Consider the following 14,629-nt stretch of genomic DNA (forward strand, 5'->3'; position numbering starts at 1 on the left):
CTGAAACGTCAACATAGACTTGCTTTGACGATGAAGTGCTAAAATTAAGTGCAGTTATTCCTGTTTAGAACACGTGTGTGGAGTATCAGAACGTGCAGATCGCCAGACTTTGTACAAAACTGTTATGAGACAAGGAAAGTACCTATCATTTTAACTACAGACAGCAACAGAAACTGTATCAGAAGGATCAAGTGAAGAAGGACAAACAAATTTTGAAGACTACAGGATCCCAAAATTTAAAAAAAAGATGCCCTTGGCTTGTCGTTAAACCAGATTAGCATGCCATCTGCAAGATGGAAGGACAAAATTAAGCTGTCTGCTCTAAATTTATTACATTACAGCACTCAGGCATACAGGTTTCGTCAGAATGTTTTAGTTTCCATCAGTGTGTGCATTACAGAGGGATATGGAAGGCATACAAATAAAATGTGGGACAAGTGACAATATGTTCCCCATTTTAAAGCAGAAGATACAGCATTTCTCCGATAGTGATAAACTAGCGCATAAGTCATTAGATAAAAAGTTTCTAATGGCAAATTTAACAAAAATGGTTCAAATGGCTCTGAGCACTATGGGACTTAACATCTGAGGTCATCAGTCCCCTAGAACTTAGAACTACTTAAACCTAACTAACCTAAGGACATCACACACACACATGCCCGAGGCAGGACTCGAACCTGCGACAGTAGCAGTTGCGCGGCTCCGGACTGAGCGCCTAGAACCGCGAGACCACCGCGGCCGGCGGCAAATTTGACACATGACAGCACTTCTGACAGTGTTATTGGTTTTTAAGGACTTGGGGTTCATACTCACAATACATTTCCCCCACAATTTGGCAGTTGCTTGTCCCACTTCGAATAGTACAAAGATTAAGGTCGTAGTTGTGGCAAAAGGCGGCAATAACGAAAAAGCAGTTGGCCTATAGAACGACAAATGGGGGTGTCGATCTTTTCTGCATGTGGAGGTACATCTCTATGGTTCTTATGTGTGAATCTATGTGTTTATATTCCGTTGATATCAAAGTGGTAAGCTGCAGTTCTATCCTATGTCACAAGTGTTTCTTCACGGATGTATTGTGACTTGCCACTGGACTCATGAGTTTTATCCCTACTTGTGCTTATTTTAGAGTCATTCTTAGAAACATCTATGTCTTCTGATACTACACAACAATTTGAGGCAAAAAAAAAAAAAAAAAAAACAAGTATTTCGTAAATCACGTAGGAAAGGGGAGCAAAACAAACGACGCATCTGAGGTTCACCTTTCTCGCCGCTTGGAGCGCTAGTGTCGCTCCAGCTGTCAAACGGTAACAACTTTTACAGCAGTGAGTGTCGCGGCTTTTATATTAGACCATAGCAGTGACATTCTAGCTGCTTCATAAAATACTCACCAGAGGCGCTACTTCATAGTTCATTGCAGATTGTTATAAAATGCCGAAATTTTGTTTAAGCAGTTTGCAATGATTGCTGTTGCACTTAATGATGATGAACAGAGAGCAAAAAGAGACTGGGTTAGAAAAATGTTTTGAAAATCGAGACTGTGAAGGAGTGTTCCACACACTTTCAAAGAGCTTGAAGTGGGGGAGATATCGTTTTATAAATATTCCAGAATGTCTAAATAACAGCTTTTTATCTGTTAAGCAAGATACAACAAAAAATTACGAAGAGAAATTCAAGATTTGTGCATCCAATATAATCTCGACATGTGACTGTTTGCCCAAGTATGTCTAGATAATCCGTTTCACTGTACTTGAACTACGTTTACATACATTTCTGCTACTTGCTGTTCATCGTTAATTTATTACGACCCTTATTTTAAACTTCTATGTGCTGCATCAGCTTTATTGGTTCAAATGGCTCTGAGCACTATGGGATTTAACATCTGAAGTCATCAGTCCCCTAGAACTTAGAACTACTTAAACCTAACTAACCTAAGGACAGTACACACATCCATGCCCGAAGCAGGATTCGAACCTGCGACCGTAGCAGTCGCGCGGTTCCAAACTGAAGCGACTAGAACCGCTCGGCCACACTAGCCGGCTCAACTTTATTCCCAGTTTTTCTTTTCGCTATTCCACTGAAAACTCGTGAGTACAGGACATTGGACAAAATATGTATCGTTTATTTTACAATGTATTCGTTCAGTGTATAAAATAAAATAGTTTACCTTAGTGTTGTCTTTCAGTGCATATTAAGAACTTTTAGCAATAGCAGTTAATGAGGAATACTTTCGTATCACAGTGTATAATTAATGTGAGCGTTGCTCACCAAGTAGGCTACACTTTGGCCTCCGAAACATTCTTCCCGGGAAACCTTGATGTAACATGACGTGTCGATGACGTTCCGTTGACGGCGTGAATGCCACTATTGGAACTACCGAGGCGAATCTTTTGACTTGACAGACAGGACGTTGATGATCTGTCAAATGTGAATCCACCTGTAAATGGTAGTGAAAATCGATAGTGGAAGCAAAACACCGGCAGCAAAAAGAGCGCATATTTCCTCGACAGAAAAATACATTCCATTGACTCTCAACTATGGAGCTAGAATAAGGGAGATGGCCCTGCAGACTTACACTGTACGTTGTTTTGAAGCTAGTGGGCGGCGCCTGCCGCCATCTTGGATCCCCTAAAACTTCAGCAGACAAGTGTTTACAATTCCTTCTTGTTCGTTATTTCGATATTTACTTTATATAGTGAATGCTACACTGTTTTAGTGAACAACACAGCATAATGAACGAAACTTCAAACGTTTTCCTGGTCTTAAATGTGTAGGCTATTCGATACAGTAATACGACACGAAAATATAACGCTTCTGGCCTCAGTACTACAATTCCGTTTTGTTTATACACTTCGAATAACCGAGGAGACGTATGTGGTATGAAAAGCGTGCTTTCGTAATTCATTTCTTTTCACTTTCATTGTGTTTGTGTCGATAATTGATAAAGCCAGAAATCCAAAAGCAATGATTGATAGTTTAGAGGCACCGATTTGTATTCGTTGCATTTTCAAGTCAAATGCAAATTTTAAATGTTCAAGTTCGCAAGAAACTTGCCTTATTTCCTTTGGTGACCCATAGATGTATGAAGGGATGGTATAAACAAGCCAGCTGTCATGTCAACAAAGTGAAAGATTCCTTAAATTACGAAGGAAAAGAACGGAATTTAAGATTGTAGTTTACACATCTGCTTTGTTTTTAAACTGTACCTACCAAATGACATCCAGTGTGGCAAATACAGCAATTTACAGGGTAACACGACAACACTGTGATTAATGTAATGATCTAAATAACCTGGACATAGATAGGGAACTTTGCTTTAACAAATATGTAACCCTTTAAGTACTTATAATTTAACTACTGTAACATGTGTTCCACACATTTTACTGAAAATTTAATGAACTACATACAGTTACATTACTTATATATAAAATTATCGCGTTTTAAAACATTAGTCCTCATTTCCAGGATATTTCTTGCCAGGAATTTTCAGTTACTTCAGCATAACCAAACAATGAAAACCAAGTGTATTGCTCATCTCCAGAGAGCTCTTCGCGTTGGATTGATGAGAAATCTAAAGTCAAATCACAGAAATAAAACCATAGTGTAAAACTTTACAGTGCATCAGAATTTCAAGTATATATAAGAAAATAGCGCTTAAATAAGTCCACTTACGAATAAAATATGATTTGTTTAAACTTTAGACTACAATCAGAACGATTAGTACGACAGTAAGCGACGCAAGCCGGCATTTTTTATCGAAACACTTCACGAATACACGGAATCTAACTATCAGAAGCGAATTTTTTGGGGTAGCTAACATGGCGGATCTTAACTTGGGTCGGCTTCAAGTTTGTGATGTCATGACAACCACTCTTATTATTACTTCCATGGTCTCGACAGTGCATCAACCAATGAGAACGGAGTTACCATCAACCAATGAAAACGTTCGTCGCGAATCGACTGGAAATTAACTTCTGACGATGATAAAACATATTATATCCGTGTCAGTAAATGATTGGAGAAATAAAAAAGTATTCACCACGAAACGGTTGAGAGTTGCAAAAGCTACAAATCGCGCCAGTTTGGCAAACTGTGAAACTTTGTGCTGTCTCCTTTGACCCTCACAAAGCCATGATTCATCGTGACGTTTACTATTTTGTGTTTGTTAATCTTGTAATGTAGAATTCATTGACTCTGTGAATATGAAGTCTATGGCAGCGTAAACATTGTGCACCAGTGAAATACAAAATGAGAATTCATACTCCAGAAAACCAAGATACACTATGAAATTCTATATTTTGTGTACATACGCCTGGTTTCATTTTGTTTTGTGGAAGTCATTAAAACCTTGGATGTAGTTGCAGTCTAATGTGTGTTTCTTTCTGTCACTCATACTGAAAGTTTTGAATTTGTGCCTTCTTTGTGGCTTTGGTGAATGTTCTAAAAAGGTAATGAGAAAAAAAACATGGCTTGACACAGGGTGGCGCAAGAAATATGTTACCAATTGTTTCGTTCACAATTTACGACGCACATTAGATATCCCGCTGGGATCTCTACAGCAGTACCAGCTAAGCTTGGAAAACCAAATGAGTTACGAAATGACGTATAATTCACGATACTGCAGCTAGGAGACTAGTAAACAGCAATGGCTGACAATGGAAGACTGACGACACAGCAAAGATCGGCAATTGTGTTACTTTTTCATGAAACGAAAAGCCTTGTTGTGACTCAGAGGCGTTTTCGACAACAGTTTGACACACGATGGGTCGCTTGCAAGAAGACCATCCACAGGTTGTACGATAAATTTGTACAGGAAGGAACAGTATTGGAAGGGAAGCGACCTCGGCCTAAGCCTGTTTGTTAGCGGGAGAATATTGAAACGGTACGAGTTGCTGTACAGAGAAGTCCTGGGAAATCGTATAGAAAGGCAGCAGTGCAACTGGGAATATCCAGACGCTCTGTTCAACGCATTCTTAAAAGTGACCTCCATATGTACCCATACAAGATTACCTGTGCTCACTGAAGAACATGAGCAGCATATACTACTGTTTGCTCAATGGGGGGAGGACAGGGAAGAAACTCTCAACATCATTTGGTTTTCAGACGAGGCGCATTTTCATTTAGACGGTGTGGTTAACAAACAAAATGTACGCTTTTGGGCCACTGAAAACCCACAAGTGCTTCATGAACGACAACATTATGCTCCGAGGATTACAGTGTAGGCAGCAATTTCCAGTCACGGACTTATTGGACCCTTTTTCTTTGAAGAAACTATGAACAGTGAGCGTTATTTGAGCATGCTTCGCAATAGCTTCATTCCACAGCTTCTTTGCTACTGCCTTGCCCTTCAACATGCAGTGGCTCGTGCAAGATGGAGCAAGGCCACATACTGCAAACACTATGTTGGAGTTTTTACATGAGCATTTCGACATGCAGATCATTTCACTCAGGTTTACAGGTCGCTTCAATGACAGATGAAATTGGCCCCCCAATAGTCCAGACCTCAATTCATGTGACTGTTTTCTTTGGGGGTACCTAAAGGAAAAAATTTTCCCAAAACGTCCACGTGATTTAATGGAGCTCTGAAGACTTATTCTTCAAGCTTGCAGTGAAATTACGGAAGACATGTGCCGTAGGGTAATCACTCACTTCAGTGTTCGTTTGAAGGAAGTTAGGAAACGAAATGGTGGATATATTGAGCATGGACGGCTCTTCATTGTAGTATATGTTCCTTTCAGATTGTATTGACAATAAAGTTTATATTCAAAAACAAAATGGTAACACATTTCGTGCGCCTCCCTGTACTTAATTACAACTGGTGGTGAAATTTGTGTTGTTAACTAAGATCTAGTTAGCTAACTACAGCGAACATGGCAGACGTGATATATTCAGCCAATGATAATGTGACTTAAGTTGCACGTGCATACAAATTTAAATTCACACAGTATAGAAGTAAGCAGAGCTATGGCTTCATATATTATTTTGGTTCTGCGTTTTTTCGTCAGATATGTGGTTAGGCTGGGATACAAGACATCTTTACTTGACGCGAATGAAGCAATCACTTTGCTACTCTTGTTTGAGAGAAATTTATGGCTCTTCTGAATTTGTTGTGGTTTTCATATCGCCGTTTCCGAGGGTTTGGTACGGCTTGGTCGCAACAACAGAACTTTATTCTAGAACATTAAAGGGGAGGGCATTGTGACTTTTTTAGCAAACCGTCGAAAACTTTACCACTCCATATTTTTATTCAAAGGAAATCATAATTTATGGTTTATGCACTAGTTAATTACAGTTATAAGATTTCCAGTGGTATTTCACAAAAAAATGTCCTGTTTTACACCCTATATTAACAGCTGTACCGCTCAAAATGTTAGTGGGACCACGAATTGGTACCAATTGCAATCGTTAATTCCAGAAGGGTTTACTTATCTAGCTGTAAATTGCACGAAGTGAAGCAGTGACTTTTATATTGTTTGTTGTTACAAATACTTGGCCTTTATTCTACGAATAGGGTGCAATGCCCAGGAGTGTGGTGACTGACTGACCTGTAGCATAGCCAGAGGTCTAGGTTAGGATGGAGTGCAACAGTTTGGTTGTGAGTTGGCGAAGCCAACAAAAGTGAAACCAAAAATCCTGTTTGAGGTAACAGACTGATCAGTATCGTAGTCAGAGGTCTATATTAGGTTGGAATACAGCAGTTTGCTTGTGAGTCAGGGAAGCCAACGAATGTGAAAGTAAAACACCAGGTTGTGATGACAGACTGGTCTGTAGCATAGTCGGAGATCTAGGTTATGTTGGAATGCAAGTTTGGTTGTGAGTTGGCTAAGCCAACAATTGTGAAAACAAAATTATCTGGTTGTGGTGACAGACTGATCTGTAGCGTAGCTCGAGGTCTAGGTTAGGTTGAAATGCAATAGTTTAGGTGCCAGTTGCCGAAAAGAAATTTCGAAAAAGGAAACACAATAAAGGCTATGAAATCATAGGAAATTGGGTGTTCGCTGCAGTTCAGCAAAGGTCGAAAAATGCTTCCTTGAGCCCACTGAATTTCAGACCAAGGAAATATTGTTCAGAATAATAAAAGACCCTTCCTGAGACGATGGCCATTAGTGAGTGCTTCAGTTCATACAACACACAAAGTATTGAATGTTTTCTGCACCTTAAAGCGAACCATAGCCTGAACTACGCAGATACAGAGGGTCATTCCATTCACGCACAGAACATGCACAAAATGTAGTGGGTTGTCAGAGGTGCCACATCCGCGATATGGCAGTAAGGCCAAACATTTCACTGCTTTCCTACCTGAATCCATGTTCTGCCGAGCACATCACCAGTAAGAAATATTACATCATCTCTTTGGTGAAGTGGGTAAACTTTACCTGCCCTGCAGATTGTAATGCAATAATTCTTTCGAAAATGTTGCAAGCACAACTAGCAAGTACTATACCGTGTCTTTCAATGAAACTGGGGCCTTCAATTTCCTCAACTTACATCATCGCTTCACTCTGTACTGTACATTGGAATATCTACTTTATTCGTGTTTCAATCTTAAAATATTTTCCTCATTTGTGTGGTCGCACATTGAAAATGTGAATGATATGGTTGGCTGATTACATAAGTTCCAATGTGCTCTTATTTTGTGTTCTGATCAGCTGAGGAGATCAAGTGTTCTGTGCTCAGGATGTGTTAAAAAGCACATCGTACATTGCAGTCTCAATTTCACAGCTTCCAAACCTATCGTGGCGTATCTGGTGGATTTCATATTAATACATGCTTATTACGCAAATGTGTAGTTTCAGTGCTGCAACACATTAAAGTTCTATCTAGGAGACGTCCTTTTTTTCTTGGTTTGCTGTACTGCAGTGCCTGAAAGTGTGAAACCGACATATAAAAATTCTATCATTTGGAGTAATGAGGCATAGTATACATAAACATTTAGACAACAACAAATGCAGATATTTTTCTCCTATTTGATTATATAAAAATAAAACAATGGAGTCTCTCAGCAAGATATGTTCAGGTTCCCTTTTGATCAAAGCTCCTACTGCCACCTAATCTGCAGCTCTTCATGCTTGTGATCATCTTGGTGATGTCCCAGTGTCTATTACGCCTCACCTGTCTCTGAATATGGTCCAAGAAGTCATTTCTCGAAGGGACCTCATCCTTCAAACTGATGAGGGATTCTGGGATAATCTGGAATGACAGGATGTTCATTTTGTGCAACATGTGCACAAAGGTCATAAGGACAACCGCACCAACACCGATGCCTTTGTTCTGGCTTTTGAGGGAGACACCCTCCCAGAGAAGGTCAAGGTTATGTGTTATCAATGTGATGTAAAAGCATATGTCCTGGCACTCGTGAGGTCCTTTCAGTGCTTGCATGTTGGCATATGTCTTCCTGATGTATGGCGGATCCTCTATGTGTTGACTGTGGACACCCACTCCATGAGGGACCCCCTATGTTCCACCATCTGTGTGTGTAAATTGTCATGACTATTACTCTCCATGCTCACCAGATTGCCTGGCTTACAATAAATAAAAGGAGATACAAGAGTATAAGTCTCTGGATAGTCTATCTTACACTGAGGCTCATCAAAAATATGACCAATTCCACCCTGTATCGATGATTTCCATTTCTGCCTCTGTTATGTCCTTTCCCTCTCCTACCTCTTCCTTACCCCAGTCCCGTCCCCATCCCCTCTCCCCCTCATTTGTGGCTCCCACTTTCTTCCCTCCAGGTGCTGCTGCCATTCTCTGGCTGAAGAAGCACCCTTCTTCTTCGGCGGTGAAGGGGCTCCCTCCTGGGACCCCTCCCACCGGCGTCTCTCATGCCTGGTACCACCACTTTGCCACAGAACACACAGTCTGTGGGCCCAAGGTCTCCTGTTCGCTTTCAGTTCTGGATCTCACAGAAGCCTGCTCTCCCTCTTGTGTCCTACACTCCTCAACCAATGAAGAAGAGGAAGAAACTTACGTCCCAGGACAAGGTCTCCCCCATTACCTCCAGAGGCGCCATATCCGCCCTTGCAACCTGAGTCTGAATTCTCCAGGATACTCATTTTACTGATACTCATTGTCCCTTCATGGGTTCCATGCTTCCTGTCAGAACTGGGTCTACCCTTTGAGGGCTTCCAGTGGCATCTGCACGTTGATCCGTATGGATGTCGTTAGTAAATGGATCCCCTTTGTACCACATTGGAAGCAGTTGCCATTCATCTCCACTTGGACTCTGCTGTCATGCTTTGCAGTCTATCTCTTTCCTGACAGGTGGCCTTTGTATAGATAGATGCATCAGTTCTCACAGAATATCTTGTGATGCATTTTGCAACAGCATCAGTCTCCTTATCCAGTTGTCTTGCTCCTCTGGAAACAGCGGGCTGAAGCTTCCTGCACATCAGGTGGAATACCACAATGAACCTTTTATGGAATGTGAGCTTCTTGTGGCCCTGTCTTCTTCCCACGATTCAGCTCCCGGCATCGATTACATCCATAACCAGTTACTTCAACACTTCAATCCTCCACAATGCCGACATCTCCTCCAGGCATTTAACCATGTTTGGCTCCAAGGCACTTTCCCCTCTCAATGGAGAGATGGTGTCTGTTCCCTGTCCTTAAACCTAGCAAGGATCCATCATCATTTGATAGTTACCAGCCCATCAGCCTGACACATGTCCCCTGTAAGTTACTGGAACAGATTGACTCAGCTAGGTCCTTGAATCTCAGGACCTTTTATTTTATTATCTTACCGGTGCAGCTTTTGGGAGGGATGGTCTCCAATCGATCATTTGCTTCAATTGGAAACCACAGTTTGGCAGGCTTTTTCTCAGCACTGCCATCTTGTTGAAGTTTTCTTTGATCTTCTTAAGGCTTATGAAACAGCTTGGCACCATCACATCCTCATTATGGACCATGAGTGGGGTCTTCAGGGGCCCCTCCCAATTTTTATTCACCAGTTACTGTCCCACTGAACATTCAGAGTCTGGGTTGGCACTGTTCTCAGCCCTCTGCAGACCCAGGAGAATGGCTTTCCATAGGGCTCCATATAAAGTGTCCTCCTTTTTCTAATCACTATTAACACATTGCATACTGACTGCCACACTGTGGTTATTGTTGCGATTCCCAGCAATTTTCGTTAGACATATGTAAAATTAGCATGCCTTCGTTACCTACATCTTACCAGTGTCTGATGCTGATGAACTTGGCAGACCTGTTTGTGTGATGTTCTAATATTTCTCCCCCTGTGGGTCTGGGGGTTAGAATAGGCTCTAGGTATTCCTGCCTGTCGTACGAGACGACTAAAAGGAGGACCTTTATGTGAGGGTCCCCTGTAGGGTTTGACCTATTCAAAATTTTCCTGAAGAACGAGCCAATTGGGGAAGGACACCTTACAAGGCGCATCTTGTCCACTGTGCATTGAGATCTTTAGCCCACTTTCTCATCGGCGCATTGCAGTCCTGCCCATTCTCCATCTCGTGGGTGAGGACACCTTCCTGGGTGCGTTTTCCACCATGCACTAAGCAGTGGCGATTTCTGCATTGACGATGACCATGGACTTCTTTGCACCTGGTATGCAGCACGGTAGCCAGTCAGTTGTAGTGGGGCCGCCATGTACCCTGTTGGTTGTAGGCCCCTGACCGCACGGGGATCGCTCAGCTGATGCCTGCCCGTTAACTCCCCATGTATGCCAAGGGGTAGATGCCCATCCCCCTGGGGCATTGGGAATCCCAGCAATGGCCATCCTGCCAGGTGGCCTTTGCTGCGGCTGGGTGGCGCCCTTGGGGAGGGACCCTGGTTGGAGTGGGTGGCGTCAGGGCAGATGACATGCAATGAAGCTTAGACTATCATTTCTTGCTGGTTGTGAAACACCAGCAGTCTCTAAGCGATCACGAGCTCACTTCAGCGCACAGAAGTACGATCCCAAATCGTTCCACTCCCTGGCCACACTATGAGAGGAATGTCAGGCTAAGACTGTCAGTGGATCATATTCGCCCCGGTACCTTGTATGTTCGAGGGCTGATGGGGAATATTTCATGATTATGAAGCCTCAGTTTTTTGTTGAGGATATAGAGGACAAGTTTGGGGAGGTGGAGGGCTTATCCAAAATGAGATCTGGTTCAGTCTTGATCAAAAGAGCATCCTCTGCCCAGCAATGGGAGTTACTCGCTTGTGACAAGCTGGGGGATGTTTCTGTAACCATCACGCCCCATAAGAGCTTAAATATGGTCCAGAGTATCATATTTCACAGAGACCTTCTTTTTTGAGGAGCATGCCAATTTAGAGCGGCAAGGTGTACATTTCGTCCAGCATGTCCACCGAGGTCCGAAGGATAATCAGGTTGCCACTGGTGCCTTCATCTTGGCCTTTGAGGGTGATACATTGCCCGAGAAGGTCAAGAAGATGGTCTACTGGTGTGATGTAAAGCCCTATATCCCTCCCCCGGTATGGTGCTTCAAGTGCTGGAAGTTCGGCCATATGTCTTCCCTCTGTACTTACAGCATCACATGCCGAGATTGCGGATGCCCATCACATCCCAATACTCCATGTGCCCCGCTTTCCATCTGTGTCAACTGCAGAGAGCACCATTCGCCTTGCTCGCCTGGCTGCAGGATTCTCCAGAAAGAAAGGAAAATCATGGAGTACAAGACCTTGGACCAACTGACCTACACTGAGGCTAAGAGAAAACTTGAATGCCTGCATCCTGTGTGTATGACATCGTCTTATGCCACCACTATAACAATTCTGCCACCATCAGCTCCATCAACCCAGGTCACCTCTCATAGCCGGAAGACTACACCTGCCCCCTTGACGGTGGGGGGCATTTACCTCCCTGTTGCTCCTGCACCACCTACTTCTGGAGCAACACTCCCCCCCCCCCCCCCCAACCATTGGGGGCGTCCGTAACCCACTTCTAAGCTGGAGAAGTGTAAGTCTTCTTCGGCTTCTCTCGCTAGGTTGGGGTCCCTTGGGACACTCCCTTCCCAGGTTTATTCGAGTGGGGAAGATGACACTTGCCAGTGGCTGAAGAGCCCCAAAGAAGTCCCGGAGACTGAGCCAGAGTCGTCCTCCCAGCCTGGGAAACCCAAGGATCAGCGAGAGAAATCCAAAAAGAAAGCCCCTAAGACCAAGGAAATTGCGGTGGTACCCACACCACCACTACCTACAAGCTCTGCGGCTGAGAATGGGGTGGAGATTTTGGCGTCTGCTGAGGACCTAGATCTCGCCGACCCTCAGACACAATGGATACAGACTGCACAGGCAATAAATGGGTGGCAGCAGTGACTCTGAGGTGTAAACTGCCTCATTGAATGCTCCATGCCTTCCCAGTCTCACGATGTCATCCTCCAATGGAATTGCGGCGGTTTTTTCCACCGCCTGGCTGAGTTGCGACAACTGTTAAGCTTTACACCTGCTATCTTCATTACCATCCAGGAAACCTGGTTCCCAGCAATGCAGACCCCTGTCCTCCATGGCTATAAGAGATATTACAGGAACTGTAGTGACTATAATCGAGTGTCAGGCTGAGTTTGCGTTTTAAGTCCTAAACTTGGTCTGTAGTGAAAATGTGCCCCTTCAAACCCCTCTTGAAGCTGTGGCTGTCAGAAGAAGGACGACACAGGAAATAACTGTCTGAAATGTATATCTTCCTCCAGATGGTACAGTACCCTGAATGTATTAGCTGCACCGACTGATCAACTCCCTAAACCTTTCCTACTTCTTGGAGATTTTAATGCCTATAACCCCTTATGGGGTGGTACCATGCTTACTGGTCGAGGTAGAGATGCCGAAACTTTACTGTCGCAATTCAACCTCTGCCTCTTAAATACTGGGGCCGCCACACGTTTCAGTGTGGCTCATGGTAGTTACTCGGCCATTTATTTATCAATTTGCAGCCCAGAACTTCTTTCATCTATCCACTGGAAAGCATATGACGACCTGTGAGGTAGTGACCAGTTCCCCATCTTCCTGTCACTGCCCCAGCGGCAGGCACACGGACGCCTGCCCAGACAGGCTTTCAACAAGGCGGACTGGGGAACTTTCACCTCTGCTGTCACCGCTCAATATCCCCCATACGGTAACATCGATGTGATGGTTGAGTAGGTGACTAGCACAATTGTTTCTGTGGCTGAAAACGCGATCCCTCACTCTTTAGGGTGCCCAAAGCGTTAAGGCAGTCCCTTGGTGGTCACCGGAAGTCGCTGAAGCAATTAAGGAGCGTCAGCAAGCTCTACAGCGACATAAGCGGCACCCTTCCCTGGAGCACGTCATAGCCTTTAAATGGCTCTGTGCCCGTGTTTGCTACCTTATCAAGTAACGGAAAAAGGAGTGTTGGGAGAGATACGTCGCCACACGTCACCTTCCCAAGTCTGGGCAAAGATCAAACGTCTTTTTGGGTACCAGGCCCCAACAGTTGTCACCAATGTTACATAAATGGCGAGTTATGTACCGACGCAAGTGTGATTGCCGAGCACTTTGCTCGAGCCTCTGCATCAGAGAGTTACCCCCCAGCCTTTCATACACTCAAATGGCGGCTGGAGGGGAACGGGAACGTCCTCTCAATCACTATACGCTGCAGTGAATCCTATAACGCCCCATTTACAGAGTGGGAGCTCCTCAGTGGCCTTGTACATTGCCCCAACACAGCTTCTGGGCCTGATCGCATCCACAGCCAGATGATTAAACATCTCTCATGTGACTACAAGTGACATCTTCTCGTCATCTTCATCCGGATCTGGTGCGATGACATCTTTCCATCGCAATGGCAGGAGAGTACCATCATTCCAGTGCTCAAACCCAGTAAAAACCCGCTTGATGTGGATAGCTATCGGCCCATCAGCCTCACCAGCATTCTTTGTAAGCTGCTATAACGTATGGTATGTCGGCAGTTGGGTTGGGTCCTGGAGTCACGTGGCTTGCTGGCTCCATGTCAGGACGGCTTCTGCCAGGGTCACTGTACCACTGATAATCTTGTGTCCATCGGGTCTTTTATCTGAATAGCCTTTTCCAGATGGCAATACCTGATTGCTGTCTTTTTTGAGTTATGTAAAGCATACAACACGACTTGGCGACATCATATCCTTGCCACATTGTATGAGTGGGGTCCCTAGGAACCACTCCCAATTTTTATCCAAAACTTCCTGTCGCTCCGTACTTTCCGTGTCCAAGTTGGCGACTCCCATAGTTCCATCCATATTCCGGAGAATGGAGTCCTGCAGGGCTCTGTATTGAGTGTCTCTCTATTTTTAGTGGCCATTAACGGTCTAGTAGCAGCTGTCGGGCCCTCCTTCTCACCTTCTCTGTATGCAGAAGACTTCTGCATTCCATACTGCTGCTCCAGTATTGTTGCTGAGCGGCACCTCCAGGGAGCTGTCCACAAGGCGCAGACATGGGCTCTAGCCCACGGCTTCGAGTTTTCAACTGCAAAGTCGTGAGTCATGCACTTCTGTCGGCATCGTACTGCTCATCCAGAACCCACACTTTACCTTAATGATGATCCACTCACCATGTTCGACACATATCAATTCCTAGGACTGGTTTTCGCCCCTCGATTGACTTGGCTTCCTGATATTCGTCAGCTTAAGTAGAAGTGTTGGCAGTGCCTCAATGTCCTCTGTCGCCTGAGCAACACCAATTGGGA

Source organism: Schistocerca piceifrons, chromosome 5, assembly GCF_021461385.2.
Source record: "Schistocerca piceifrons isolate TAMUIC-IGC-003096 chromosome 5, iqSchPice1.1, whole genome shotgun sequence".
In the NCBI taxonomy this organism is placed as follows: domain Eukaryota; kingdom Metazoa; phylum Arthropoda; class Insecta; order Orthoptera; family Acrididae; genus Schistocerca; species Schistocerca piceifrons.